The sequence below is a fragment of the Ixodes scapularis genome, unplaced genomic scaffold (assembly GCF_016920785.2).
Source record: "Ixodes scapularis isolate PalLabHiFi unplaced genomic scaffold, ASM1692078v2 PGA_scaffold3__209_contigs__length_174095766, whole genome shotgun sequence".
Classification (NCBI taxonomy): Eukaryota; Metazoa; Arthropoda; class Arachnida; order Ixodida; family Ixodidae; genus Ixodes; species Ixodes scapularis.
In genome coordinates, this window is record NW_024609868.1 from 24019590 (window position 1) to 24025589 (window position 6000).

A 6000-nucleotide genomic window follows, 5' to 3' on the forward strand; every position below is an offset into this window, starting at 1 on the left:
AGTGCGAATGTTTTGTAAATTGCTCCTAGGTATGTCAGGTATTCTAGTACATTTGCTAGAAAATGGGGAAACCCTTTAGCCAACTTATTAAACGTAAAGAGCCAATTATTCATTGCACTTCGTCCAAGGCAACCACCCAAGCTGTGGCCATAGGCAGGGACTCAAACCGTAACCATAAACAAAGCCGAAAAACCATTTAGCAACAAAATGTTTTCAGTAACCATAACCGTAACGAAACCGTTATTTGACATTTATCGAAACCGTAACCGTAATTTATTTACCGGTAACCAATATTAACCGATATTAGCCGGTATTAAGGGGGGACATGGGCCTAAATTTTAAATTTTTTTGAAAAAATTCATTTTTTAATTTTGAGGTTTTCAGTTTTAGAAACTAATTATACACCCTTACACCAAATTTGATTACCATATGCCAAATAGTTACGTTGATATAAAATATTTTCAACACATTGTGAGGCAGTAACAAAGTAAAGGAGTTCAATGTTTGAATGCATTTTTCTCAGTTCCACTTTTTGCTGCAAATTTCATACGAAGGAATCTTTTGTTCGAAGGTGAAAGTATTCTGATACCACAATCAAGATGTTTCTGAACTGAAATTTACTCAGGAATCGGGCTATCTACTTTATTTTGTTTTAGGTTGAAGTCCTCAGTGATAAAAAACCAAGTTTTCAAAAATTGACAGAGGACAGATATGCATCTCATAGTTTGTGGTAATAACTCTTCCTGAAATATTTACATTTAAGTTATTAAAACTACATAGCCCGAGGTCCCATATCCCCCACTTTATATTCAAGCAGTCAAAATGATGCTTAATAGCTTGATTTGCATATCATAGATTTCTTAATGAAAAGTGACACATTACCTTATGCAGGTACGTAAATTTGTCCTAGAGAGCTGAAAGTTTGCACAATACACCTACATCTGAAGCTAAATCTCCCCTGCAAATTTCATTCCGATCACTTGAGTAGTTAAAAAGTTTGAGCTCTAGCCAGTGTCCCCCCTTAACCGAAAAACAAAAATATTAGTTTCTCTCAAGAAGGACCTTGAGGAGGGATCTTGAAATGTTGTGGCCATTTGACACCGTCAGCGAGTGGTGCATCTGGTAATGCATTTATGTTCAATCTAAATTTAGGACTAAGAATACTAGTTGGAATCAGTGGTCGAGCTTATAATGAAAAGTCTCTATTTTTAAATCTGCCACACTCCTACAATTGCTACACAAATTCAGTATGTCTCGCCTTCAGGGCATTAACTAATAATTTACAATTCTGATATGTCCATCTGACTCGATTCTTTCAAAACCACCGATATTCCTGGCTTGCAACTAGGGATGTTGCGAACTGGTTGGGGTTGGAGTTTGACCAGGTTTGATGTTTTCAAACTTTTATTGAAAAGTTCGAGAAAGGTTGATTAGGGTTCGACTCTATGCGCATGCGCGACGGGCTGGCTCAGTTGGTTTTCGATTGGATGGTGATGACCAGATGAGCTAGTCAGACATTCTACTTTTAGTAAGGGCAGCACTGTTTGGTTGTTTTAGTAATATAGCAAGAATAAATTATGTTATCAACTTTTAAGTTGTTAGAATTATGTTCCGTTGGTTGTAACTATTTATAAAATAAAACAGCCTATTCTGTAAAATTGTGTTCTCCAAACCTAGACATGCTTCTATCAAAGTCTAGCCACACTGTCAAAAAGTGGAACCTTATAGAACCTGTTTAAAAGGTAGGAGGTTCGTCGAACTGCTAATCAACCCTTGAGGTTCGACGTAAAAATCTGGCTCGGCGAAAGTTTGTGACATCCCTCGTTGCAACATATCTGTAGGAGGAGCGTCGCGTCCAAACCTCGGAGAAATACGGCGTCACTATATAAATGCACAATTTTTTTAGCACAACAGAATCGGACAGCGAGAGACGTGCACTTCTATAACCACATGCATTTGCTTGGAAATAGCAAACGTGGCGTAGGTTTAACAGTGCACAACAATGGCGACTATAAAAACAAAACTAGCAACACAGGACATATTTTTACAGCTTTCGGTGTTGTTTGTTCCCCTCCTTAGTCTTCCTTGTTTTGCGCTATTGCATTTACATTATGTTTGACTTTCATTAACTAGCCCAGCTCTCAATTGTATTACTTTATTCCACTTAGCAGTATTTGACTAAAAAAGGCTATAGTTTTTCCTTCAGTGTGGGCGAAGCCTCTTCTGCATATCTTAGGTTGCAACAAACTATAGCGACGAGAAGGTGCGAATGGCTCTTCCAGAACCCAGTGGGAACTTTCTGATGGCGGTTTACAAACGCTGCCAAACAACAAAGTAAAAGATTTTTTTTTTTTTTTTTAATTATATAGAATGCGAAGATCCCCAAGTAGCAGGGTGACATGTATGCTTGGGTGTCAAACTATATGATGCAAATAGATGTAGTGAAGGAACAAGTATTGGAGCTGGAAATGTTCAACTTCTTACCAATTAGAAATACTAAGACGTTTTTGTTATTGTGAATGTCCCGTTGCTGGATATCTGGAACTACTTCAAACCTCTTACTATAAAACGGCTGTCTAGCATTTCAATAAAAAATAATTATTGGAGAAACCGAAATAAACAGTTTCTTAGGAACATATAACCGATAACCAATCAGGAAAAATTTAAACCGTAAAAAACTGAAACGAAACCGATATCAACAGGAAACGGTAACCGTAACCGAAACGTTACATTTTTTCGGTTTGAGTCCCTGGCCATACACGACACTATAACTCAAAACTTTAATCAGCATTGAGTTACTGAGCATGACTTTCACATGCTTTTCTATACTGAGAAGCACATGTTCACTTCTCTCCATTGCTAATCTTCTTTCGTAAACTGTCATGATTGGCTCTCTGCATGCTGTCCAGAAAGTTAGTAGCCTCGCAAACTTTCTTCACAGAAAATTTGCATTATTTCTGAGCAGACAATATTTCTTAATTGTATTTTTGATAAAATTATTTTCCCAACTAGTATTTGTTTGAAGCTTCATTCCATATCAAGGTATATCTAGTATGAAAGACCTAATTGTACATTGCCAGTTTTGTTTTGTAAATATTTATTTGCTTAATTTTCTTTATTTTTAATTGATGCTGCTAGCAGGCTTAGTGGACGACTTCTTCTGTGGGGCTTCTTTTTTAAGCTTTGAGTTTGTAGATTTTTTTGGCAAAACACAGACGTGTAGACTGTGCAGGAATGAAATGCTTTTACTTGATACTCTCAGTATTTCATTGCAGCTTTGGAGCTTACTGCTGCAAAACCAAAACATGGTTTTCCTGATTTTTGAAGTGTTTGAATGTTTGGCAATGTACAATTAGGCTATTCACAGATCACAGCTTTTTAGCAATGCTAATGCAATTAATTAAACCACACTTTCACGTTCCTGTCATTCGGTGATCTAAAGGCACAAAACAGTTACCGTATTTACTCGCGTATAGGTCGACCTGTTTTTCAAAAATCGCCTCATCAAAACTGGGGGGTCGACCAATACGCGAATCCCGGTATTATATTTTTCAACTTTTTTTTTTTTTCGGGGGTCCCGAAGTTAGGGGGTCGACCTATACGACGTATCGACCAATATGCGAGTAAATACGGTAGCTGAAACACACATTCTCCAGCTTTTTGTTTATTGCGGTATGCTCATGTTTGTGGCACCAATGTTGCTTGTAAAATTTGGTGCTCAACTTTCTAACCCGTACCAGTCACATGCCTAAAAGTGCCGGCATCATGTTTGGGACAACAGTGTCGTGCAATGTACCATCCAGTTGTCGCTGCCTGTTGAGCAGCGACATTTAATCAGGAACCAATTTTCCTTGTAAACCAGAAGCTTGTGTATTAGAACCACACTTCCCTCTGTTCTATTTTTGCATTTGACATTCCTCTGCAAGAAGTTTGTATACAGTCATTCCTCAAAAGGCTGTAGTGAAAATTATTTGTTGCAAGTGTGCGCATTTTGGTGGCACTTTTGCAGCTTCTGAGAGACACCATCAGCACTAATGGCCTCTGGTGACTATAGGCCTGACAACCCCTTCTAATTGTGATGTCTTTCATTTCAATAATTGGTGCTTTTATCACTGAAGTCAAGGCATTGGGATGCATAGACTTGCTCATAACCTCGTGTAGCTTGCCTTTGCTACTTGTCTTGGGAGAGCCAGGTAAAATTGTGTCACCTGCCCCTGACAGATACAAAGTCAGCTTTGGTCAATTCATTTAAAGAACTGAATTTGCTAGGGAAATTTGACTTTTTCTTTGCAAGCAGGATTTTCCACGTGACATTCCAACTTTGATACGTAAGCTCCCGGGATCAAGCTGAATATTTGGAGCTGAGCTAGGTACATATGCGTATAGGCATCTGTAATACCAAATGATTGCTTTATGCTTGTGAAATGCCTTTCTCTGAGAGACATATAGCACTTGAAGAGATACAGCAATCAAAATTCTGCTCCTCATTCTTTTGATTTGAAAGCTTCACAAAATATCTCTTGGGACAAATAAAGCTACTATGAACTTGTTTCTAGTACATACCTTTGAAGCTGTGTTGGAGGACGCTGCATGATCTATGATCTTCATCCAGAGAGCAGCACCGCAGCACGAAAGAACTGCATTGTTGCGAGAGCAAACATGCGTCCAAGCCTGCACAGTCACCGACTCAGTGAAATCGTCTGAGAGTAAGAGGATAGTGCATAGCGTCAGTCTGTCTTCGGGCATTCGGGTCAGTGAGGCTACTACTATAAAGCCATTGGTGCCCGCGCAGAAGCAAGTCGCACCAGAAGGGTCCCAAGATGCTTGCAACATCTTGGCAGCTGCTTCTCAACGGCTTGTCAGAGTGGGGCATTTCAAACACAAAGATACACGGCAGCACATTTGAAATACAAGTGCGCTATTATAATTTATAGTCTTCACCGACCGTATCTCGCTTACTTTCCTACATTCATCTCGGTATCTTCAAGGGTCAATCGTCCTGAGGGTTTGCAGTGAGTTGTCACCACTTGACGCACCCTGCCAGCTATCTAGTCGTAGAAGTATCCATACTAGTCAGGAACGCTCAAAGAGCATGCCATAGCATAGCCACTTTCAAGGAGATTAACTTACGTAGCTTTCCTGCTGCAGGACCACTTCGAAATGCTTTCAGTCGTTTTCTTTTGACTGCCAGCTATGCCATGTCCTTGTCAGCATATCCTTGCTGGTAAGACGTAAGCATGGCTGTGTCTCGGAAGCATGTTGGAGGCTGCAGGCTGATTGCTATGCTGCTTGGAATCTGTCCAATGGAAGAGCTCTAGCGTTGATAGACGATTTTACACCTGTGATGGCAAGACATCTATATGCAACTGGTAACGTTAGTTACATTCTGCCACATACGTGATGGGGCTAGCCGAGCGTTGCGATTGAATTGAAGAAATAGAATGACGTTGAGTGCTTTCCTTTACATACTACATAATACTCTTTTCAACTTGCATTTCCAGAAGCATCACTTTGGCAACATTGCCTCAAAAGCAATGTGGTACATCTGACCTGTGCTGCAGTTGTGTAATGAATGACATACAATAGTGTTTTAAGAATTTAGTGGCTGTATGGTTTGTTTGTGATGGTAGCTTGGAGGTACCAGTAAGTTAACCACCGGCTAGAATACTTACTGCTATTTCTTAAATCCAGTTTTTGCTTTTCAGTGAATGGTTTTTATTCATTAAATTCCTCACTCCTTCTAGAACAATGCTCCATGCAGAGTTATATGGTCTTTCTCTCCGTTTTTTTTTGTTATAGTTTTTCCTAGGTGAAATACTTGGTTTAGAATTGTTTTTTAATTGCATGTGAAATATTTTGCTTGTGTTGTAGCCCTATCTCATTGATATTGTGTTCTAGAAAGGCATAGTGCAAAGCCTTTAGCAGTTTCACCATCTGTGCTCCAAAAATTCATCCAGTGTCGTATGTGATAGAGGTTTGATTTGATTATGTGTCTGTAGT